This window comes from Canis lupus, chromosome 3, assembly GCF_003254725.2.
Source record: "Canis lupus dingo isolate Sandy chromosome 3, ASM325472v2, whole genome shotgun sequence".
Classification (NCBI taxonomy): Eukaryota; Metazoa; Chordata; class Mammalia; order Carnivora; family Canidae; genus Canis; species Canis lupus.
Window position 1 is genome coordinate 20,351,456 of NC_064245.1, and position 26,062 is coordinate 20,377,517.

The following is a 26,062-nucleotide window of genomic DNA, read 5'->3' on the forward strand; positions in this document are numbered from 1 at the left end:
CCCCCCCTCCGCTGGCGCTTGCCCAGCGGGGATGCAAGAAATGGGGGAGAAGTGACACCCTCCAATTTTTGCATTCTAGCTTCTGCCAGAGGACATTGCTTGGGGTCTATTTCTTTGTTTTGCTTTAGTTTTTTTTTTTTTTTTTTTGGTTTCTACTTTCCCCCGTTCTGTTTGGAAGCACGCACCTGCTGTGGTTGACCTCTGCCCCCCCAAGCACACTCTCTCCGCCCTTTTGCTGCGCCCCTAAGCTCCAAGGTGAACGTCTGTGTTGGCAGCCCCCCCCCCCACCCAGCTTCCCCGCACTGACCACAGCCTCCCGCCTTAGTCCGCCCTCCTTGACCGCTCCCCCTTCCCGGGAGCCGGAGAGGTCAACAGCTCGACTCCAGGAGCCGGGTCCTTCCACACCTGGGCGTCACTTTTGAGATTTTCCCGCGCTCCACGGATAGAACCAAGCTGCGACCCCCGCCAGGGGCGCGGGCTGCACGCTCGAGCCGAGAAGCCCGGGAAGAGCTGGGCCAAGCCCCACCCGGGTCCTCGCGTTGGTCTCAAAGACTTTTTAGGGACCCTCTCACGTCTTTGCTTTGCCGGAGCTTTACATCTCACTTCTGTTATAAATTCCCAAAAGGAAAGCAGGCGATGGGGGAGGGACCATGGAGGGGAAAAGAGAAAAAAAAAAAAAAGAAGAAGAAGAGCGAAAAGGAGACTCTTGAAAAAAAAAAAAAAAAAAAGAAAAGGAGACTCTTGGATCATATATTTATTTTATATAAAGAAATGATACATATGTAATTTTAGATTTTCTTCCGATTTAGAGTTCTGAGGCTATAGAAAACCTATTTTTAACACCCCCCTTCTCTCATAACGGCCTTGATTGCTTAAATTGCTTCTAATTGGGTGGCACATATTACTGGAGACGAAGGACGCATGACAAGCAGCCTTCATTCTTTCGCAAATTTAGATAATGTCTCCGGATGAGTATCTTTTCCGATCTGGAAGAGCTAGAAAACTCTTAAACTGCCCCGCAGTTTTCCTGAGGGGTTTTGTGCAATAGAAGAGAAAGGTCCTGACCACCGCACGGTCATGCAAATAAATAGACGGCGTTTTGCCCAGCGCGCCGCGCCACCCTCTAGGGCCAGCGCTGCCCTCCGGGGCTGGCGGGGCGCGGAGAGTAAACATACTTTTTTTTTTTTCTTCTTCCCCTTTTCTTTAGTTTTCTTTTCTTTTTTTCTTTCTTCTTTCTTTCTTTTTTTTTTTTTTTTTTTTAACTCACTTAGTCTTCCTTCCTTCCCTTCTCTGATGCATGTAAAAGTTTTTAGGAAGCCCCTTTGGCGACGTAAACCAGCTGCTGCGCCCCGTGCGCGGCCTGCCCCGGGCCTGGGTGGCCCTGGGAGCCCCCCGCGCGCCGCGCCAGCCCCGACAGCTGCAGCAAGGCCGCCCCGGGAGGGTCGGGCCCGCCGGGCCCCCGGAGGCGACGAGCCGCCCGACGCTGACAGGTGGAGCCCCAAGTGGGGTGCGTCGAGGCCGCGGTGGGAGGTGAGGGCTGGGCTTCTCTAAAGTGCTCTGGGGGTGGGGGGCGGTGGGTAGATCGCCCCCGAGAAGAGCAGACATCTGAAGGGGGTGGCAGTTGAGATGATTATGGTCAACTGAACAAATGAGACACGCAGACACGCTGCGCATCATTGTGCCACCCTGCGGCCTCACTGTTGGCACGACCCCCAGACAGACGCATAGGGGACTAAAGTTCTCATTTTTTTAAAAGGATTTTATTCATTTAGTCATGAAAGAGAGAGAGAGAGAGAGAGAAGCAGGCTCCTTGCAGGGAGCCCGACGTGGGATTCGATCCCGGGTCTCCAGGATCACGCCCTGGGCCGAAGGCAGGCGCCAAACCGCTGCGCCACCCAGGCGCCCCTAAAGTTCTTATTTAAGGCCGGAGGAGACGTGACAAGGGGAAGGGTCCTGTTCGGAGTCGCCTTGCAATTCTTCCCGAAAAAGGAAGAGCCCAGGATGGCGCGGGAAGCGCCTTCAGGGCACCTTGGGTTGTGTCGCAGCCCAGTCCCGGGTGAGGCCCGGCCGGCCCAGGGTCTGGGAGCTTGTGGGTCCTTGGAGGTGAGCTGCAGGCGGGGGCCCCGCCGGGGAGTACGGGTGGGCGGCGCCGGGCCCCGCGGAGGCTCACCTGCTGGTCCCCGCAGCACCCACCCACCGCCTGTCTTGTCCCGTTAGGCGTCAAAGGGAGTGCACGTCACTTTTGGACGAACGTGGCACTTCTGCTGCATCAAAGGCCCACTGCTAGCCAGCTGCACGGTTTCCGCGGGCCCTCAGGGTCACTGGGGTAGCCCGAGGAAGAAAGGTTTGGGCACTGAGAAATATTCAACGGTGGCCAAACTGGTTGCTGCAGGAGGCGTGCGCCTCACCTCCGGCCTTGGCTGGGTCCCCCCCAATGTTGCGGACACTCCCCGGCTGCCTCACTTGTGCAGCTGCCCCTCTCCTAGTCCTGAAGGTGCAACACAGGGGAAAACATCACGGTGTGGGGGGCACGGGCCCCTCCAAAGGGTCAGGAAAATCCCTCCTACCCAGGAGGTGCCTTTCGGGGCGGCAGTTTGAAAACTAAGAGACAACATCAAAGCTTCTCCTTTCAAAAAGGTAGCCCTGGGGGTCCCAAACCGATTTTTTTGGCTGCCAAGGAAGCAATTGGCTGAAACGAAATTGGGGTTCCAATAGGGTCAGGGAAAGCCCAGGGCCCCTGGCCCGGTTCTGGAGGCCAGAAGGGCGCTTCTCGCCCCCGCCCCTTCCAGGAGGAGAAGGGAAAAGGAGGAGACAGGGCAGAGAGGGGGAGAGGGGAGAGCGCAGGGGAGAAAGGAAGGGAGAAGAGGGGGATATTTAGCAAGTTAAGAGGTTAAATATTTGAACAGATTTGTAAATATATAGACAGCCCTTGTTATTTGGAATGTGTAATAATGCCTTTTGTGGTGCCGTCTGGCTGGGAGGCTGCGGGGAGACCTCTCCCAGCACCTTCCTCCCAGGGAAGTCAACTGGAAAGCTCTGGAGCTCCCCAAACAACAACAGGGCTACTACCCTCCTTTGGGGAAGGGGAATTCGCCCTCCTTCCTGTCTTAAAAAAAAAAAAAAATACGAAGGAAAAGAAAAAAGAAAAGCCGAATAAATGAAAATGTTTATTTTTTTTATTAGGTATGATTTTTTTTTTTTCCAGGAGCATTCCAGAAAGCCATCTCCAGGCTGAAGTAATTTCAAAGTATTGTTTAAGCTGATGACATACTCTAGCTCTCAGTTATCTATTGTGCATCCATTATTTCTTTGAACCTAACTGTCTGGCAGGCGTGTGCGCGCGCGCGTGCACGTGTGTGTGTGTGTGTGTGTGTGTGTGTGTGTGTGTGTTTAGAGAACCTGGGTTCACTAGCGGTTCTTCTGTGGCTTAGCTGGAAGGGGGGGGGTTCTTTACGTTTTTCTCACGATAGTGTTTTCTGGAAAACTGTACTGATGGCAGCTGATGGCATCTGTCCTCTGCCTGTGCCCGTGGGCGGAGGACACAGGCTGCGGGTGTGTCCCGCCCCCAGTCGCGCGTGCGTGTGCGTGTCCGTGTGTGTGTATACACGCATTATCTGGTGTGTGCCTCAAATGGAGCCTTTTTTTTTTTGCTCCTGTCGCCGTCCTGCGTGTATTAGTGTTATGCAAATAGAATCATCCTGCTTGAGTATTTTTTGGAGGGGGAGGGGATGAGCCTTTTAAATTCTTCTCCCATCTCTTCTCGGCAGTCTTTCCCCTGCGTGTGCATTTACTGCGATGGCTTTTCCGGGGGTGGGGGGTGTGCATGCGTGCGGGGTGGTGGTGGTGGTGGTGGTGGTGGTGGTGTGCGGGCAGTGGGCGTGTGCCCCAGCGTGTGGCCGAGCGTGTAGGGCCCGCGGGCACCTTGCGAGCGATGCGCGCTCCCCCCGGGTGTCCCGCGTGGCCGGGCCCCGCCCCCACCGCCCTGGGGTTCTCGGGGTGACCCTGCGCCCATCCACGTACGTGCGCCTGTCCCCCTGCCTACGCGCATTGTCTCTCTCCGTAATCCGCACGTTTCACATATATTCTCTTATCTTTTGGCAAAGTGCCTTTTTTATTCCCGGAAGAATATTTATTGATGTGATCATCTGAAATGAAAAGTGGTCTCCCATGAAGGAGATGGAAGAGAAAGGAGTGTTCATCTTTCTTAATAGACGGGGCAGAGCCAGTTGACTGGATCACAGGGTCTCTCCGCACTTTCTGCGTGTGTCTGGGTGCGGGGGTGGGGGCAGGGCCGGAGCGGGGGAGGGGAGCGCAGGCGCCTCAATCGGGAACAAAGATGGGCCATCGCGCCCCCTCGCGGCCAGGCTTCGGGTTGCGCCTCCCGGGCCGGCTTCAGCCACAGGAATCCTGTCATTTCCTCCGTTAAGCCAATCAGCAGCCGCGTCTCAGACCCGGCCTCCGGCCGCCACCCAATCAGCGGGCGCCATGCAAATCGCCGCTTCCGTCCCGGGGACCCGCGGCGGGTCCGCGTCCTCCCCGCCCTCCCGCGCTCCCGCCCGAGCAGCTGCCGGCCGAGGGGGCCGTGCCGGGCGCCTGCCTCATGCATATGCAGACGAGCTGCCCCCGCCCCGCCCCGCCCCGCGCCCCCCGCGCCCCCGCGCCCCCGCGCCCCCGCCGCGTCCGCGCGCCCGGCCGGGCGCTGCTCCGAGCTGCGGTCCCGGGCAGCTGCTTCCCCGAAGGAGGCCTGCGCGCGCTCCTGGAACGCGACAGGCAGAGGGAGGAAGGTACTCTCCTTGAAATCCCCTCGAAGGTCAAGTTGGAGGCTTGCGGAGCCGGGGCGAAAGGCGGCGAGCGTGCCTCTGCGGGTGTGCAAGGGAGGCTCTGCACGCAGGACGGTTGTGAAACGTCTCTCTCCTCCCAAACACCGGGTCCGTTGCTCTGAAACACACAGTGTGCTTGGTCACGTCCAAAGGCAGGACGCTGGTAGACGGTTTCGAGAGCCCAGAGCTACAGCGTGGATTTGTCCTGGACCTCGGGCTACACAGCTTCCAAAACTGCAAAGGATTGGAGATGAGCTCGCACGGCGTTAGAGCTCCCTAGTGCTGGAGAGAGTGGGGGGCGGGGCGGCTACAGACCTGCCGCAGCGCCCGCCCGCGCAGTGCCGGGGGCTTAAGCCGCGCAGGTGAGCCCACCTGGGGCACAAACGCGCACCCATGAAAGGAAAACCAAATCCCGGAAGAAAAAAAGACCTGGGAGTAGTAGGTTGCTATTGTACTTCCATCCAGACCCTGGTTTCCGGCCTTTCAGAGCCACCGGGAAAGGGTAGGCGAGCTTTGGACACTGCTCAGAGCTGACCTTGAGGCGCACGCAGGGGACAGGTGTCGCTGGAGAAAATCGCGCTTTCCATAGTGCTTTGAGATCCTCTAGTGAGAGAGGGGGGAAATGGTCAAGTGGTCTTGTTTCATAGATGCCCACTTGGACGTAGGACTGTCTAAAGGACTTTGTGGTGGGAATTGAGTCCGTTGCCCCTCAAATTTTATGCCATGGAGAAGTGAGTAGAGGGTGCAAGATTTGAAATATTTCGTCATCATTTACTCATTCAGCACGTGACCACGGAGTGCGCATCGCATGCCAGGCACGCAGCATCCCCCTTCGATGCGAAGCACCCGTGTATGCGCCTGGATTCTCAGGTGTGATGGAAATTAGGGAGAGGAACAGGGATTTGGGGATGGTTTTGGCCCTAGAGTTGCCCATTGTCTTGCAGAAAGAGGTGACAGGAAGGACAGATAAATGTGTAACATGGAGCATGGAAACGTCTTAAATCTCTGTCCGGAATACGGTGAATTCGTATATTGGCATATTCCTGCAGTGAAATACTCCGCAGCAGTTAAAAATGAATAGTTTGTCTTCAAAGCATGCTGGATGAAAAAAGCAAATTGCAAAAAACAAAAACAAAAAAAAAACAAAAAACAAAAGCCCCAAAACAAACAAAAAACAAGCGTGGGATATTGATGTTAATATTAGCAATGATTATTGTAAAAAGATTTTTAAACCCTTTCCAAATATAAAAGTTGTTATGTAATTATGTATACAAAATAGAAGTATACAGACATGTCCTGCCACCTTCAGGACGGAGGATATCCCTGGGAGAGAAGGATCCTTGCACCATATGGGCTTGAGCTATATGAATAAGGTTTATTTCCTTAAAGAAGAAAGGTGGGGTGAGGGGAGGAAGAGAGAATTAGAAAGATAAGAGAACATGGAGAAGTATGGGAAGACTGTGTTGAAGTGGAGACATTGAAGCTAACCGCTTGAAGTGACAAGCAAGAGCTAAATGGGAATATTCAAAACATGAGAAAGAAATACTGAAGCTTTTGCACTTTTTATTTAATTTTTAATATCCATACTGTAAAATTCACTTTTGGGGGGTATAGCATTCTATGAGTTTTACTAGTGCAAGGAGTCACATAACCATCCCCACAAGCAGGAAACAAGAGTTCCATTACTCGCTCCCCAAATGCCTTTGTGCTAGCCTTATTTATTTATTTATTTATTTATTTATTTATTTATTTATTTATTTATTTATTTATTTATTTAGTGCTAGCCTTTATAATCAACCTTTACCATTTGTAGTCACCTCCCCTATAACTTTAAATGCTGAAAACCACTCCATCCCTATAGTTTTGCCTTTTTTCAGAATGTCATATAAATTGAATCATACAGTATGTAGCTTTTTCTTTGCGTCTAATTTCCTTCACTTAGAATAATGAATTTGTCTTCATCTGTGCTGGGTTGTTAGATGTAGTTAGTTCCCATATAATTTGTCCCTTTTGACTGCTGAGCAGTATTTCATGGCATGGACATACCACAGATAGTTTCTCTTTTTTACCAGTTGAAGGCCATTTGAGTTGTTTCTGGTGTACAGTCTTTTTTTCTTTTCTAAGTAAGCTCTGTGCCCAACGTGGGGCTTGAACCCACGACCCTGAGATCGAGAGTTGCATGCTCCACTAAGTCAGCCAGGCACCCCTGGTGTGCAGTTACTTGATTCCAGAGAGTGGACTCATTGTTGTCTAGGGTGTTGTCATGTATAATGTGGGTCTTTTATGACTGGTCATTGTATTATATTGTTAAATGTCTTCACTTATTTCCTCCAGAGGTGAAATCTGTAATCTGATTTAAGGACCGTGCGTTGTGAGCTAGGTATGGCCTACTCAGCCAGATGTATAGAAAAACATACATGTTCACAGTCATTTGGAATTGCCCTATAACTAATTTAGTTGTGAGTGCAGTAGGACGTACTAACTAGAGACTCTGATGGTCAGCTTGTGTGAATTTGCATGTATGGCTGATGACCTAACAGTTCTAACTCTGAGCATCTGTGTATTTCCAAGTGTGCAACTATGGCTTGTTTCTAAATATTTCCTTAAATCCTATTGAAAGATGGACCTTGGCCTTTTGAGATCCAGCTTGAGCTTCAGTGGCAGGCTGAAGTTTCCATGTATCTGATTCAAGATGGTGGTTTATATCACTATTCCAGGGGTTCCAAACACTTATAAGGATTCTGTGTAGTTCCAGATCCTGGTCTATAGTGTCAGTCCTCAACGGTTTGGTTTCTTCTTGTTTGGTCTTCTGGTTGTTTCTCACTGGGACCCTGAGAGACTGACACCTGGGCTCTATAGAGTAGGTGCTGATTCAGAAATAGAGTACACCTGTGGGGTTATAAACATTTCTTAACATATATGCCTCAGAGTTCCAAAGCCAAATATCAGATGCTTGTGAGTTATCTACTACTTGGAGCCTTATTGGATTTATTTACTTTTAAAACCTGTAGCCCTGTAATGGTTATTTGAAAGCTGTTTTGGTCAAAGGCAACTGGCCCTGTTTTAAGGTTCAAGGTGGAAATGAGAGAACCAAACATTGTAATTTGACTACTCTCTGGATGTGGGTTTGAGTAGAGAAGAGGACACTCCCAGCTGTAAAGAGTGATTATGGTGTTGTGATCAAAGGTACTGTTTCTCATCCTTGTTCCGTTGCTAAAACAGCCCGGAATTTCTTTCTTTTTTTTTTTAAAAAAAGATTTTATTTAATTTATTTATTCATGAGAGACACACAGAGAGAGGCAGACACAGGCAGAGGGAGAAGGAGGCTCCCTGCAGGGACCCTGATGTGGGACTGGGTCCCGGGACTCCAGGATCACGCCCTGAGCCGAAGGCTGCAGCTCAATGGCTGAGCCACCCAAGCATCCTAACAGACCGGAATTTCAATTTAAATTGTATCCAGGGGCTACACTGACACTTTGCAGGTCATCCTTAGTCTTAGTTCTAATAATTAGCACCACCCTTTGGTAAATGACTCTAGAGACAAAAGTTTCATTTAACTAGTCAACTAAAGAACCAGTTGGTAAAATAGCCACTTGTAATTTACTTTGGATACATGTAAGGAGAGGTTATAGAGGTGACACATCAAGAGCTAGAGCGGCCACATTTGAGCTTTGTTAAGGCTTGTGAGACCTTGAGAACAACCCTATCTTATGTGTACACAATTTTCTTGCTTACAAAAGGGCAAAGGAGCAAACATGTTGCTATTTTTTGTTTTAAGATTCCCCCAGCAAGAAGCACTTTATGAGCTCCTCTTCTCTTCCGGGTGGTTTGGCTGGTCTAATAATTGAATTGATCTAAGACAGATGAACAGGAGAAAAACAGAATTCATGCCTACAGGAGCCCCGTAAAAATATGAGACCCAAAGGCAGCCAGGTAATTGAGGCTTACATAACATCCTGAGCAAGGGAAAGGGATAGAGATGTTCGACACAGAGGGACAGAAGGCCATTTACTGGAAGGCAGAGAAGTTGTTTGGAAAACAAAGGTTAGCCTGTTATGCAGATAACTTTCTTGGGTAAAAAGGTATCTCTGATAATAGCTCCTTTCCAATGTAAATTTAGGCAGCTGAGGAGGAGGTAAAGAGCTTTTCCTGAATCTGCTGGGTTTTGATTGCCTTTAGCTCAAAATAATCCTTATGCCACAGAGACATATTTTGGGGTGGCAAATCTGCTCCCCTTTGAGGCATAAGTGAGTGCCTTATCATAATGTAGGAATAATGACATCTCAAGGCTTGTATGATGCATTCACAATCAAGGAAAGTCCCAGAACGGGGTTGACTCAGCAGTACCTGACCAGGATGCTTAATGCAGTGATGAATACCTTTGCTCCTAGGAATTAAATATAGAGGTGCCTGGAGCTTGTGTAAGGTTCCCTGTGCCATTTGCAAAAGGTACTCAGAGAAAAGATAGGCTGATTTTAATTTTGATGTTTTAATCATCGGTTTAAGTACATTTATGGTTTGCTTTGCAAAATGTCAACAGGCATCCCAAGTGGATAACATTTTTAAAAGATTGAATTTCTTATATTTATTCTAATATCATTTCAAAAATATGGTCATTAGTGCCTACAGGTTCATTGGTTAGAACAACCCACTCAGATGATTATTTAAAAACATCTGACAACACTTTTTGTTATTTTCCACATTGTCCCCAATTTTCACTGATTAGAATTTTAGCAAGATAGATCTAAAGGCTTCATTCTAGTTCTGATACATTTAGGAAGGGCTTCAAATAGCATTCCTATCTACAAGATGGCCCAAGGACACTCTGAGAAGATATAATTTATTATCTGATGTATTACTTATGCATTTCATGTTATAAATAATATTATGCTTTTGTATATTATATACCCAACTATTGACAAAACACTTTCACATAGATTATCTCATTTCATGTAAATTATCTCAGGATAACCTTCTATGAGGACTGTGAAAAGGATAAGTTAGTTCTTCTTATTTTATGGTAAATGGTATGGAGGTTCAGAAATATTGAAAACAGCTCGCTTTTTTGTAGAGCTTTTTCTTTGTGCCAGGCAGTGTTCTAAGAACTTTCCATGTTTCAATTCATGTGGTCTAGATAGCAGCTGTAGGAAGCACATACTCTTATTCTCCTTTTCCTTCTATTGACTGAACTGCAGAGGTACAGAGAGAGAAAGTAACTTGTCCCAAGCTACAGAATGAGTAGGTAGTGGAGTCCCCTGAGAATCCACCGGCCTGGTTCCAGACCCCAGTGATTAACCGGTACACTCTCTACCCAGTCAGAGTTCAGCAATTTGCCCAGGCAATTTGGCCACTAAGTGTAGAATCATTAACTTCCAACATGGGTTTTCTGATACCCAGTCAAGTGCCTTTCCATTGTGCATTTGGTTCTAACTTCTCTCATTGTCTTTGCTTTATTGTGTCCCACGTTTTACTACCTTATGGACATCGCATATTTCCCCTAATGGAATGTGAGCTTCCTTAGTGCAGAGAAGAGAGAATGATTCCTTTTCTACATGGACTCTCCTTTACCATGTCTGGAAATTGTTCCAAGATAGAAGGAGTCGCTTAAAATATATTGAATTGAATCGAAGTTGTGGAACTCCTTGAACATTTTAGGCCTGAGAATTTGCAGCTGGATCTTTGGTGACATAAAAATGGTTGACAGGGGCACCTGGGTGGCTAAGTCAGTTAAGCATCTGCCTGCAGCTGGGGGCGTGATCCCAGAGTCCTGGGATTGAGTCCCACATTGGGCACCCTGCTCCGTGTAGAGTTTACCTCTTTCTCCCCCCTGCTTGTGTTCTCTCTCTCTCAAATAAAGAAAATGTTAACAAAAAAGAAAGTGGTTGACAGTGGGAAAGGGGCAGTGATTAAACCAGGGAAAAAGGGAAAGAATTGATGTGATAGGAAAAAGTGCGATAACCGTGTTTATATAATCCTTACTATGTGCCAGACATTTTTTACATATCAACCTATACGATCCTTATGACATTTTATTATATCCTCCTTTAATGAAAGGGGAGAATGAGGCACAGAGGTTATATGACCAACATATAAATATACATGTTTCTGGGTGTGTACGTGTGTAGAAGGAGAGAGAAAGTCATGTACATTGTTGCCCATCTCCCTATCTCCCACATAACAATTCCCAAGGGTTTCCTGGTATACTCATTTGACTTTCTTTTTTCTTTTTTTTAAAGATTTTATTTATTTATTTTTAGAGAGAGAGAGAGAGCGTGCGCATGCAAGTAGGGAGAAGGGCAGAAGGAGAGAATCTTAAGGAGACTCTTCGCTGAGTGTGGAGCTGGATCTCACGACTGGAGATCAAGATCTGAGCTGAAACCAAGAAGCAGCCACTCAACTAACCGAAGAACCCAGGTGACCCTATCTATTTGATTTTCATCAGATATTTTCTATCCTAGATGCCCTACACTACTGACTTTTCCTCCTCTAATCTCTGCAAAGCACCACACCTATCTTTCTAAAATATGTATCTGATTCTGCTCTTTGTATTAAAACATTTACTGGGATCCCTGGGATCCCTGTGGCGCAGCTGTTTGGAGCCTGCCTTTGGCCCAGGGCGCGATCCTGGAGACCCCCGGATCGAGTCCCGCGTCGGGTTCCCGGTGCATGGAGCCTGCTTCTCCCTCTGCCTATGTCTCTGCCTCTCTCTCTCTCTCTGTGTGTGTGTGTGACTATCATAAATAAATAAATAAATAAATAAATAAATAAATAAATAAATAAATAAATAAAAATAAAATATTTACTGATTTCTCATTGCTAAGAGGTTATGTGGCCAGCCACATCACAGCCCTGTTTTACATTTTCATCATCATTTCAGCCTCCTTTTCCCAGGCCTTTTATTATGATTGTATTTAAACCCTTCTTAATCCCTGCATGGACCATGTACTTTAATTCTCCTGTGGCTTGTTGGAAAGGGAGAATTTTTCTTTACCTTTCAGAGGTTCTTTGGCTGGTCTGAGAATTAGATTGACATGAGACAGATTAACAGGAGGAAATCAAATCTAATTTTGTATATACAGGAAGCCCACATACATTCAAAGGAGAGGAGGACAGCTCACAGGGCAGTAAGAGGAGCTGGTGACTGGTAATTAGATGTTTGCCTTGCCATACAGATGGGTCACTCAGATAAAATTTATCTCTGGTAGAAACTCTCATTCTGAAAAAGACTCCCAATTTAAATTCTAGGAAGTTAGGGGAGGGCAAATTTTCTCTTTTGCCCGCTTGGTCTTGATTACCTTCAGCTCAAAATATTTCACGTGCCAAAGTGGCAGAATTTGGGGAGATTTGTTCTAAGCTTCTTCATGACTTAATCCATATTGTCCTTTCTGCCTAGAATGCTGTTCCCCCACTTTTTATCTGGCGAATTGCACTTATCCTGCGGGATGGAGTTCAAATGTATTTCTTGATGAAGCTTTTTGTGATCCTAGAGATAGAATTAATATATCACTCCACTGATATATTTATAAAGATCTACTGAATGCTTAAGTCCTGCAATTATTATTATTGATGAAGAGAATGCGATTCAGAGGCTTGTCCAATATCACTTGCATAGTAAATTTTCAGACAGATATGCCTGACCCTAAAACCTATAAATGTAGCCACTTTGTTTTGTTTCCTCCTTTGATAGCCCATATTAGAGTACATATCACTTTCTCTTCAATAGTATGAACTCCAGAAAAACCAGTTATTTACTTCACATGCTTTCTGCCTAGTGCAGTGTCTGTACTATATAAGAAGCTCAGAGAGAGAGAGAGAGAGAATGAGAGAAGAAGCTCCATGAACACAGGTAAAAGACTGAATGGATGTCCCTTACCTGGCCCATTGTATCCCACACCACAGATCATACCCCCACACTACTGACTTCTGCAGTGGCTAGCCACAAAATTGACCATCTTGGCAGCTGTTGCCAGTGAGAGTCTTTATTCAACGTATTTAATAGGTATGGCCAGAAAATAATGGCAAGGTACAATTTATTCTACAATACTTGGGCTGCAGGTGCTGTCTTTTTTGTTTTATATTTCTGAATGAATCAGAACTGGCTTGAATCTTATCTTTATGATAGACATAAATATCTATGTTATAACCTAGGAGTATCCCTTCCCTTATTCAGAAATATTTAAGAATCCTATGAGTTTACGGAGGTCCCACAGAAAAGGCCCATGGCTGCTCTGGGCCCAGGAGAACTCTTGTTGGGGCCATTGTGGCATTGCTTCCGGGTACCACATGGTGCTACCATAGATTTCCAGGTCAGGATGCTTCTCTGATGAGCATTTCCACAGGACATGCATCTCAGTGACCATCCTTTGGGTTTGTGTACTATCCAAGGACGTGCTAGGTGGTATCCACTGTCCACATTCAACCCCTGGAGATTCATCCACAGGGGTCTAGCAGTCTTCCCTTTCCCTTACCCCAAACAAAGGATCAATTCCTCTTCTTTTTCTGACTACGAAGCTTGTTTGTTAATAGAAAGATCCAGACCACAAAGACACAAATGTATATTTACCTCCATAGTCTAGAAACACTTCCCTTCCTTTATAAAAATTCCTTCTTCCAAGGACAAATTGGAAGACTTCATGGTATCTTCTTGCTAAAGGAGCTACAACAAGATCTTCACCAGGTTGCCCTTTTAAGTAGTTAAATCTTTAGTGGGGTTTCCAGTTGAAATAACAAAAATGTACTTAATGGTACACATAAGTGATAGTTGTTCTTTTTAAAGGAGTCACTTGCTGTACATTATTGTAGTTTGCCACCATCATCTCAACAGTTTTTTGATTCCACCCTCAGGTTTTCAGAGCCTGTAGCCCAATTTTTAAAAAATCATTCCCAAAGAGCACAAATATTTATGTTTGAAAATGGATTTGATTTCGGAAAGAGTCCAGCGTTATTTGGCTTAGTTTTGTGAATAAAATCAGCGTGAAAAGCTGCTTTTGGTATGAAAGGAGGTGAAACTGTAAGGTAATACCACTGATTTTGTACGTCTTAACAAGTCCATAAGGAACTTTCTGAGTATAGTGTCATGGATGGAGGGTCAGGGAAGTAAATATCTAGCTTCCAAAAGTGACTACAGTAAGAATGGTACAATCTGAATACAAGTATTCTGGAATATTTGTGACCAACAAGTGTCATTATTGTCTACGATTCTATAATTTGCATATTATGTCCAAAATTTTTGCTGAAAATAGCAATGGACTAGCGCTTCTCAAATTCCATGTGAACAAGAATGCTCTAAGGTATTAAAATGCAGATTGTGAATCAAGAGCTCTGGTGTAAGCCCAAGATTCAACATTTCTAAACAGCTCCCATCCAAACATGATGGTCCAGGGACCTCTCTGAGTATCACTATCCTAGACTCTCTAAATAGCTCTCTTAAGCAAGTTAAATATTGATTTGCCCATTGATTTTGGTGCCCACATTAAACTACACATGAGTTTGTTTTTTAGCAAAATATTTCTTTATGTTCCTATATATGAACTTTGTGTCAGAACAGATAATTTTCTGTGTACTTTATCAATGAAGATGCAGCAGTGACCCCATGACATTTTCCTTAGATTGGGTATTTTCTTTATTCAGAACATAACAGACACTTCCATGGGGAAAAAAATGATAAAGTAATTTAAGTGTTCAACTTCACTAATTATTACATGGCAGTTATTATCACATGAGAGAAAGCAAGGTACATTTTGATATATTTAAAGTTGTTATTTCTGATTTGAAAATTTTTGAAACTGATGTTACAAAAGTTCTTTTGCTAGCTAGCTAAAAACAAAATCCTATTTCACAGCTAAAATGTAAACAGCTAAGATGTAATCGGAGGACTAAATTTTCACAGCTACAAAAACACAGCTGTGAAGCATAACTTTAGATTGTAATAAAACCAAATAGTTCTGCATGCTAATAATGGATATTACAAATAAAGATGAGAATGACTTTGTTAGAATTTTTAGTATTTAAATACCTTCGCTAATGTTACCTGTTTAACTGAGAATGTTCTCAAGCTACCTGCCACATATACATCTATTGAATGTCTAATATATAGATTTTGCTAGGATCTAGTGATACAGAGTTGCATATGATAAATCATTCTTTCAAGGAGTTATTTTGTATTGCATAACATGTCCTGTGTCAGTTCGTTTGAGGATCTTTTTTCAGGTTATAAAACTAGTGCATGCAAATTGGAAAAATATTAGAAAAATACAAAAGAGAATTACAAAAAGCAAAATATACATTATTAAAAGACCTACCACTGTTAATATTTTATATTGTATTTAAGTTTCCACTGACCTAATTCTAAGTATTATTATTTATGGCTTCTTGGTGTGCTTTATTATTATTATTTTTAACGGTGGAAATAACTCTTGCTGGTCAGTGTCAAGGTATATTGCAGTTGAATTTTTATGCCTATGTTGGCATGGGCTGGATTTTGGAAACCCACAATAATGTTGTATATGATGTGTGTGTGTGTGTGTGTGTGTGTGTGTGTGTGTGTTAGTATGGAGACTTAAAATTACTAAGGAATTGGAGCAGTGGCTGGAATGCCATCTAACTCTGTAGATACTACCTTTATGATATAACTGATAGTGTTTATATCCCTAGAGTTACTTATGTGCTTATTATGTTTTGCTTTCGGTTTTGTGATAAATTTCTTAGATTGTGATAATTTTTTTTAAGATTTTGTTTATTCATGAGACATACACACACACATACACACACACACACACACACACACACACACACACAGAGGCAGAGACACAGGCAGAGGGAGAAGCAGGCTCCCTGCAGGGAGCCTGATGTGGGACTTGATCCAGGATCTTGGATTCATGACCTGAGCCAAAGGCAGATGCTCAACCACTGAGTCACCCAGGTGCCCCAAGATTATGATAATTTTAAATTGGGAGTCAGTGGACCTAGTTCTTTACTAAAACCTGTCACACATTTTTATCATCTGTAAAATAAGGTACATTAACTACATATCCTTGGTTTTCTTGATGTCTTGAATTTTAAAATTCTGTGGCTATTTTTATTTATTTTATTTATTTATTAAGTTTCCTTTTTTTAAATTTTTATTTATTTATGATAGTCACACACACAGAGAGAGAGAGAGAGACAGAGACACAGGCAGAGGGAGAAGCAGGCTCCATGCAGGGAGCCTGACGTGGGATTCGATCCCGGGTCTCCAGGATCGCGCCCTGGGCCAAAGGCAGGCGCCAAACCGCTGCGCCACCCAGAGATCCCTATTTTCAAATTTATATCTTGTGTGTAAATAGATCTATCCTCATAGATCCCTTCATATACTTTTTTTTTAAAATAATTTTATTGAATACACTGCAAGGGAGCGGTAAGCAGGACAGCAAGGGAGAGATGGTTTGTGATATGTTCGTATATTTTTGATAATCACCTGAATCAGTGTAAACCTAAAGTTTCTTTTAAAATCTATAATTTGGAGGTCCCTGGGTGGCTCAGTTGGTTGAGCAGCCAGCTCTTGATTTTGGCTCAGGTCATGATCTCAGGGTCCTGGGATCAAGTCCCACATTAGCTCCACCCTCAGCAGGGAGTCTGCTTAAAGAGTCTCTCTCTCTCTCTCTCTTCCCTCCTCCCCACTTGTACTCTCTCTCCCTCCTCCCAATAAATAAATAAATCTTGTAAAAATTAAAATCTATAATTGGAATAATAATCTAGAAAAGAGCTTGTCAAATTATTGCATGTAGGCTAAATCTGACCCACTGACTATTTTGTAAATAAAATTTTATTGGAACACAGCTACACCTATTCATTTGTGTATTATCTATGGCTGCTTTAAAGCTATAAATGGTGGAGTTGAGTAGTTGTGTTAGGGACTGTATTTACTATCTGAACTGTCATAGAAAAAAGCTTGTTGATCTTGATCAAGATTAATGATCTTTTGGATCAATAAATGTGCTTTTCTTTGGATACTTAGAATGACTATGAATAAGTATGGTATCTTAGTTACAGCAGCAGGGGATATAGATATGGAAGACATTGCCTGGGTCATATAAACTAGCCCCTGGTTTTGTAAAAAGGGCTTTTTCCTAAATGGAATTTAGTTGGGCTTGATTTCCAGAGGTCAGCTAGATCTGCATCAGATAAATGCCGCATCTGTTGTCATGAGAGAAACTAGAGTATCAGAGTGACACTCTTTAAACCTGCAAGATTCATCTTGAATGACTCGGGCAGAAGCATTTTCAATTAATATAGGGACCCTTTGTAATAAAAACCAGGCCAGGAAAGCCGTGAGCTTTTACTATCGCAGGGTTAGAGGTACTATTTCACAAGGAATAGGGGCCAAAGTCATGTTAATAGTTGATGTACACATTTCTCATGAAGATTAGATAGGGCCTTGCTCAAGTCTTTGGAAGAAGATGAACCTTTCTGTGATTAGGGGTGTAAACCTTAAAGTATTTGGCAGGAAAGTGAATTGCAACATTACTGGTGAAAAGTGTCCTCACTGACCTTGAACTACCCACCTTTTGCATAGACCATGGACTTGGAGGAAGCTTAAACAGAGACAGACCTCTCTGAATTCCTAATGAAGCCTGAGACAGCAGAGTTTGCAAAGCAGAAGATGGACCAGACCCAAGACTCAGTGGCGGAAGAGTGGTTTGTCCTTTTTTGAGAGGGGCTGAAGAGAAGACAGCTGAAAGGACCTGAAGACGCTTGGGAGAAGGTGAGAGAAAGGGAGGGAGAGTGTCCTCTTGGAATCTCCTCCAGAGGCTGAGATAGAGGGACCTTGCCTCCTCTGGTACTGTGAAAAGTCTACATAAGTAGACGTTCATGACCTCAAAGATTTGGATCCTTTGCTGCTTTGGGACACCCTGCAAGCCTTTGGTAAAAGAATGCTAAAATATCTGTCAGGGTCTAGTTGGTATTCTGGTGAAAGAGTTCTGGAATGAATTCAGTTTGAATCTGAATAAATACCAATCTGCCCATTTGCAGACCACCAGGAAAAGGTCTGCCCAGCCTGAGTGTTCAGGGGCTCCTTCCTCTGATTCTTCATTCCTTTGCTGAACAGAAAGGACACTCCTGCTCTCTGCTCCAGAGAGCTTAAAACTGTTAACTGGGTGGGAAATTATCAGTTGTTTGAGATGATTGGAACTGAATTGAGGTTTTCTTTGTGAAGCAAATAGAAGATTTAAAAGATTATTGAAAATAATTTAATTTTCAAGAGAAACTGAAGCATCTTGTATCAGCAACAAATAGAAAAATTAACTTCTCTTTTTATTTATTCCTTTCAGCCTTTTTCTTGTTGTCATGGCATTAATTACTCTGATGTTATCACAGAGAGTGGAAATGTACTAAACCCTTTTCATTTAGAAAATATTTTAAAAATCACTTCCTGAGGTTCAGATGATTTGGGAGAAAAATTAAAACTGAACTTTATTCAGATGCTTGGGCTTTCTTTTTCTTTTCTTTTCTTTTCTTTTTCTTTCTTCTTTCCTTCTATCCATCCATCCATCCATCCATCCATCCATCCATTTTCTTCATCTGCTGGACCAATGTAACAACATAAGCTGACAGCCTGAGTTGCCTATTATATACTGGTAAGATCAACACACTAGGCAGTATTATCCTGAAATGTCTATAAGAATTGTCCTCGATAATAATGGCTTCTGGGGAAAGATTGGTAAGTCACTTGCATGTTTTTATGTTTAGGCAGAGTTTGACCTTCAAATAACGTATTAATTTAAAAAAGTTTATTTAGGGAGGCTTGGGTGCCTCAGTCAGTAAAGCATCTATCTTACTCTTGATCTCAGCTCAGGTCTTGATCTCAGGGTCATGAGTTTAAGCCCTGTGTTGGGCTCTGCTCTGGACATGGAGTCCGCTTAAAAAAATTCACTTAATGAAAACTAGTCAAGCAAATACTATAAGTTATTAAGATAAAAATATTAGGCCGAATCACATGAACTTGCTGATATTTAGACATCTTGAACTAAGACAATGGCAATTTTGTGTTTCAAGCTAATACATAGATAGACTCTTGAGCATTCCCCCCTTGTTTTTTAATTTATCCTATTGCAGTTTTCCAAGACAAAAAAAAATGTATTCCTTTCTCCACTCCTGAAAGAAGAATCTAGCATAGTATTTCTAAAGATCTTAGATATCCTTACTGGCTTTCTCTTACTCAGTTTTCTTTTGTTTTTTTTTACATCCACTAAGCCCTAGAGAAGAGAGGGTTAGAAGGTGATGTTTTGAGCTGAGTTTAAAAGGAGAATAGCAGATTTTCTAGGTCCTAGTAGGGTCTTCCATAGAATAGAGAGAAGGGTCATATGTGGGTGATGTGTGAGACTACAAACCCAGACCATCCTGCCATGCAGTGTTCTGTGAGGAGAGAGGCCCTCTCAGGCAGTCATAAGTGGATGTTTAGGTTCTGCAGTCTTGAGGGTCATGGAGGAAGGCCTCTGTGGCCAAGCTTTGGAAATTGCCTTGGAATAACTGATATGGGCCTGGTCAATATAATGTATTGAAGACTGATGGCCTTTTCTCAAAATTTCTGGACTATACTCTTATATAACCCTACAGAGTGTTCCTAAAACATGATTCAGTTTGAACTTTCCTTCCACTTTAGCAGGTATAGGCAGAGCCAGATTAATTTGTGTGTGCTTGCACTCACTTGTGTACATGCACACATTCTCTCTTTCTCTCTCATACACACACACACACACACACACATGCACACACAGTTGTTTCCTGCATCCATGTGTTGTGGAGGAAATTCATACTTTTTACCTGAATTTCCTACTATACAGATGAAATAACTGAACATTTTACTTTCCTAGTGGTTACGTTGCATAATAGATATATAACTTACACTTGTCTTTTCACTTGACTTTTATAAGGTGAGAATCTAATGAAATTTTATTTCTGATACTCTTTTTCTCCTATCCCTCTTTTCTATCCACCTTTAAAAGTGTAGAATAAACGAGAGGTGAGAAATACAACTTGAAATGATACTGAGCATTCTTTAAGCAGTAAATAGTCGAATGAGTGGTAGAAGGGAAATAATTTGGTATAGGATTTGTTACTATATGAAGTTCATCTATTCCACCACTTAGTGCATTGCTTTCTACCTTTCCATCTCTTTGGATTACCTTCAGTGCACAATCATTTTCCTGCTGATGGGCTGATCTTAATTTTCTCTGGAGAGAAATCTGGTTTTGTTTATTTGTTTCCTGAACTTCCTCCACCACCTCTCTCTCTTTTGTTTCAGGAACAAATTCTTTCAAATTTCTTATAATGTTTTCCAGTTATCAATTTGTCTATTTATCCTTTCTATTAGGCCATCACTGAAGGTTAAAATGGGCACAAGTCTCAAGTGTCACGATACTCTACTGGATGTATTCTGGCTGTACAAGACTTTTTTGCTTAGGTCCTTGGTTTATGATTCTTCATTCAGTGTTGAGCTTTACTAATTTAAAATATATTCACCATAATTCACCATAATAATTCAAGACAGACCTAGTCAGGATCTGAGATTCACATTTTTTTATAGTGCTCTTCAAGTGAAATTTTGGGACTACTGGTCCATGATCAGGCTGTATGACCAATATGAATAAAATGGAAGATCACAGTGTGATTGGCTGAATCTTTCACTGATTTTCTGAACTGTAATTTCTACTGTAGGGCTCACATATGGTGAGAATTTTTTTTAAAGCCCCAAGTGGAATACCTAAGATACAGATAAATTTTTTTTTTTTTTTTGTCTCTTCAAGGTATAAAAAGTAGTCTGGGAAACTGGCCAACATACTGACGTTTCTTTGGCATTATTACTTTTTTTTTTTTACAACAATGGGAAGAATATTTATTATTGGGATTATTCTAGGAATTCTAAGAACTATGGCAGTCATAATCATTTTGATTCAATTTTTCTGTCTGGTTCTCTCTGAATGTGATGGGATAGAAACAGCTATTCATTTTTCAACCTTTTATGTTTTTGGAGGAGGGTAGTTCTTGTTTATTGGCATAAAAGGTGATTCCATATGTGGGTATTATTTAGGGGGTACCCTGAATGTGTCTGGACAGAGATGTTTCCCACCGTTTCCTTGCACTCCACCTTAAGTAATTCATTTCCATACGTTGAACATATTTTTTTCTGCTGTTGTCCTCTCCTAACAATTTAGTGTAATTAATTTCCATCAGATTTCTTTATTCCTATTTTGAACAGATTCAACCAATATCAAAGATGTTCAAGGCATTCAGTCTAATGAAAAAGGAGAGGAGAGAACACAGGGAAGAGGAAGGGATATTCATCATGTTATTTTACTGTGTGAATGTTTCAAACACATATATTAGAGGCCTCATGGGTTTTCCTTCTTCAAAAGAAACTTAAAAATCATTCTAAAACCAATTCTCAAGCGTAGCATTAGTTAATGGTGGAACACTGTTTTCCTGTTACTACATGGACACTTCTATTAGAATTTAAGGCAAGGTTTTCTTTGATTATAAAGATGGGGACCACATTTGATGTGAAATATCTCTAGAGTATTTATCAGTAACTTGAAGGTGCTTAGCTACATTTTTTAATATTTGTATGATGATTATATTCATAGAATCTGCTCTTTTGTTTTTTTTTTGCTCTTTTGTTATCATTGACATTATTGATGCCTCTAAATTTTTTGTTTGATAAACTATTTTCTTCTTATTTTTTCCTCAGCTTTGTTGAGATTTAATTCACACATAACATTTAAGTTTAAGGTGTACAACGTGTTGATTTGATATACTTATATATTATGAAATGATTGGCACCATATTGAAACATGAGCTAACATCTCCATCACGTCACGTAATTACCATTTCTTTTTTGTGGCAAGAACATTTATGATCTACTCTCTTAGCAACTTTCAAGTATATAATACAGTATTGTTAACTACAATCATGCAGTGCGTTGGGTTTTTGTAACTTATACATCTTATAACTGGAAGTTTGTACCCTCTTAACAACTTCTCCCCATTTTCCTCACCCCTCAGGCCCTAATAGCCACCATTTTACTCTCTATTTCTATGAGTTTGATTTTTTCTGGATTCTACATGTAAATAGTATCATATAGTATTTGTCTTTGTCTAACTTATTTGACTTAGCATAATGCCCTCAAGGTCCACCCATGTGATTGCAAATTGCAGATTTCCTTCTTTATCATAGCTAAAGAATATGTTCAATTCTTCTAATTTCTCTTTTTAAGATTTTCTAGTTCCACATTTGTACACATTTGAATGCTTGTGTTTGATCCCTAGAAGTTGTTAAGTGTATGTTTTTCAATTTGAAAATACACCATTATGTTTATTAAGAACTAATTCAAAATATTATATAAAGATGGCAAGGTTTTTATTTTTGTATGTATTTTTTTTATCTTAGTCTGGTGGGAAATATACTAAAAGATTCTAATTTTCTGCAATGGGGAGAATTTCATTTAGCATCTCATTAATATTGGTTCCAATCAGAAGTCTGAAATTTAATCCTTGGATTAAATAAATTCCTTGTTTTTTCTTTTAGCATGTTGAAACTTATTCAGTGTAAACGCGTGTTTTACTGTAAACTAATGGAGTATGTTTCTTTTTTTTTTTTTTTAAAGATTTTATTTATTTATTCATGATAGTCACAGAGAGAGAGAGAGAGAGAGAGAGAGAGAGAGGCAGAGACATAGGCAGAGGGAGAAGCAGGCTCCATGCACCGGGAGCCCGACGTGGGATCCGATCCCGGGTCTCCAGGATCGCGCCCTGGGCCAAAGGCAGGCGCCAAACCGCTGCGCCACCCAGGGATCCCTGGAGTATGTTTCTAGTGAGTAATTTGGTAACTGTCTAGCTTGTGTTCTTACAAGTACAAGTAGTATTGTGAGCCTGGTGGAAGTAAGAAGAATGCTGTACTCATTTTCCTATATCCAGAGCCTCGCATGATATCTAGTATACTCCAGGTGCATCCCCTGACATGTTGAGTCGATGACCTAGTGGTGATAGAATAAGAGTAAATAAGGATGATTAGGTAAGTAAACATGGCGTGGGCATAAGCAAATACTTCATGAAACCTTTGTGATTTTACCCATATATTCAACTATTGCTATGAATATACTACATGAGAAATAATACAAATTTGAGTATACTTGCTTACAGAAGTTTATTATTACACATTTTGATCTTCGGTGACTTATTTATAGAGAAAATTTAAAAGGAAGACTGATTTGTTGGGAAGATGATTATTTTAAAGAATGTGAATGTATGACTTTAAAAGTTAATCCTGTACTATTTGGTATTGTACTCTTAGTTTTCACATATATTTATTTATATAATCTCTACAACTATATTGCAAATCTGGGCTTTCAGTAGCTTCCATTCCCCACATATGTAAGGAGTCAATAACATTTATCAAATGTTACTATTAGGTTCAGGGTTCACGGAGTGACCTATATGACCTTCTGTGTTTCCCCAAATGTAAAATTTGGAGAATAATACTTTTTCTACACTATTTATAAAAAGTTTGTGTTTACGCTTTGGGTCTTATATTTTGTAATGATATAAATTGAAATAAGAATGAGCATCTTGGCAGTTTAACAACTAAGTGTTTTAACATGTACATTTGAAAGAGCAAGGTATAAAGCCTTCTGCTTTTTTTTTACTGGCATTGGAAGCCTGGTTTTGCTACACCTTCTACCTTGGGAATGATGTATAAGTTCTTTGAACCTGCATATGCTCTCCTATAAATGGCTTTTGTGATTTTTTCTTTATGGTGGTATTGGGAGGTTAAATTTGATAACATGTAATTCTTTTTTTTTTTTTTAAGATTTTTGCTTATTTATTCATGAGAAATACAGAGAGAGACAGACAGAGATGTAGGCAGGGGAAGAAGCAGACTCCCCGCAGGGAGCCTGGCGTGGGACTCTATCCCAGGCCCTGGGACCACGCCCTGAGCCAGAGGCACATGCTCAACCACTGAGCCACCCAGGCGTCCCATGATAACTTGTGTAATTAATAATATTGTGCCCAACACAAGGTAGATATTTAACAAATATGGGCATTATCACCTGCCCCGGCTTTCTGTCTTGTACTTTTGGCAATTTGAATGACTTCATAGCCTCGAGTAAAGTTGGTCTGTCTTTAATGAGCATTTTCTCATAAGCTCAGGCCTGCATTTCCAGTCACCTTCCAGAGATCTATACATTGTATCCTTGCTTGCCCCTAAAACTTGACGTGGCTCAAACCAAATTTAACTTTTCTTTTTTTTTTTATTTTATTTTATTTTATTTTTTTTTCAAATTTAACTTTTCAATTCATTTTCTCCCCTTCCACTATTCCCTATTTGTTATTTAAGTCACCATTCCATAGTAACCAGTCCAAAGAGTTTGGGCTAAGTTTCATTCACTTTGTTTCTCTTATGCTCTACATTTAATTTGTTGGAATTTGGGAAAACTGATTTGGCATATCATAGTAGAAGACCATTTCCTCCATCCCCCAACAATGCCTGAAGGATGTCAATTGCTGGGTGAGGTCAACATCTTTCAAGTCTGGCTAGATTTGCCCACAGCCTCCAGGTTCAAAACCCTCTCCTCAGATAGTGCCGGGTGAACCCTGACTCATTCTTTTCTGGCTTTCTGATGTAGACTCCTGGCCTTGTACTCTAATTTCGGATTAAAAAAAAAATTCAGATAGGCATGATACAGCCAATCAGATTTCAAGTTTCTTTGTAATGATCATATTCTATGTTGTCACCCACTTAACATCTATACATTTACCCTTACTTTATTTGTCAAGTTTAAAAAATGAAACTCATTTGTTATGGGTTGAGGATTCCTAGTTTTACTATGAGAGAATTTATATAGTGTTACCAATCAGTCCATGAGATTTTTAAAAAAAGATTTATTTATTTATTTATTCATGAGAGACACAGATAGAGGCAAAGACGTAGGTAAAAGAAGAAGCAGGTTCCCTGCAGGGAGCCTGATGCGGGGACTTGACCCCAGGATCCCAGGGTCACACCCCGCGTGGAAAGCAGACGCTCAACCACTGAACCACCCAGCTGCCCCTAATTAATGTTTTTCAAGTTTGGTTCTCTTAAAGGAAATGCTATGCCCTTCTTGACACTCAACCACTGAGCCACCCAGGCGTCCCAGTCCATGAGTTTTTATTTTACCTCATATATATCCTATACTGGAAGAGATGGGGAGAATTCCTCCCCACGTGTCTTATCAAGGGAGAAAAGCTTTCCCAGATAACTCTTGGAAGACTTCTCTATACATCTTATTAGCCAGGACTGGGCTACTTTCTTCTGCCCTGGTGCACATGTAACCAGGTAAGTGAATATCTGTTATTTTTAGTCCCTATATTTGTTAGGAAGAAAGGGGAAGGTTGGGAAGGCTCTCAGGTAGGTGTTTAAATCCATTTTGCATTTCTGCCAAATGTACTTCTCTGAGTACATTTCTAAAGAAAATGTCATCACTCTGGTCTTAAACTTTCAGTAACTTTATTACCAGCTCATACAGTATATAATACAGCTCTTTCTTTCATCTTCTACTTTACTCTCCCATGACTGTTTAGTGAATCCTCAACAGCCCCAACTTGTCCCTGTGTTGGCACCTTAGCTCATGGCATTTCCTCCTCTTAAAATCCTGTCTGCAGTCCCACCAAGGGCCGACTCACCCCTATGGCTTTCCACTGCATGAGGCCAGCTCAGTTACTCTCCATCAGCTGGGATTTCTCTTTTCTCTCAACTTCCTTAGTGCTTTCTGTCCACTATAGAACCTAACCACTCATGGACTTATCATTTGAGTTTTGATCACTCACAAAAGCCCACAAAGGTACAATTCAAAAGGCATTTTTAACACTGCTGAGGTGCAATCCAAATCTTGAATGCTGCCAAGTGGGAGTGCAGTAGTGAATTTTCTCATGGGGAAGTGAGTCATGCACGGCCGAGTATCTAGACCTCAGCGAGGCTTCACTGTTCTTTCTTTGTTGTAATATAGGCAATAAGTTTTGTGAACTCATTAAAAGCTGTGCTCCATTGTGGAAAATGGCTGTTAATCGAGAGATAAAACTTAAGATGAAAGTTGAAAAGGTAGTTAGCTTTTGGTTTGAGGAGAGGCATAGAGAAGGGGTAATTCTCCAGTAAATGTGATTTATGAGTTTGCCACAAGCCTGAGAAAATACTGATTCTTGATTTTATGATATAGACAACTTCTTACCTTG

General features: G+C 42.1%; 1 long non-coding RNA gene across 2 annotated transcripts in view; it reads left to right on the top strand.

Annotated features, from left to right (window-relative positions):
• Positions 1–4,670: 4,670 nt before the first annotated feature.
• The window catches only part of LOC118354291 (uncharacterized), a 295,091-nt gene continuing 273,699 nt past the window's right edge, over positions 4,671–26,062 (top strand). For both annotated transcript variants that reach the window (XR_007409729.1, XR_007409730.1), the window contains exons 1-3: positions 4,671–5,182; positions 11,078–11,234; positions 17,374–17,562. This is a non-coding gene — a long non-coding RNA (uncharacterized LOC118354291). The remainder of the gene's footprint in view (positions 5,183–11,077; positions 11,235–17,373; positions 17,563–26,062) is intronic.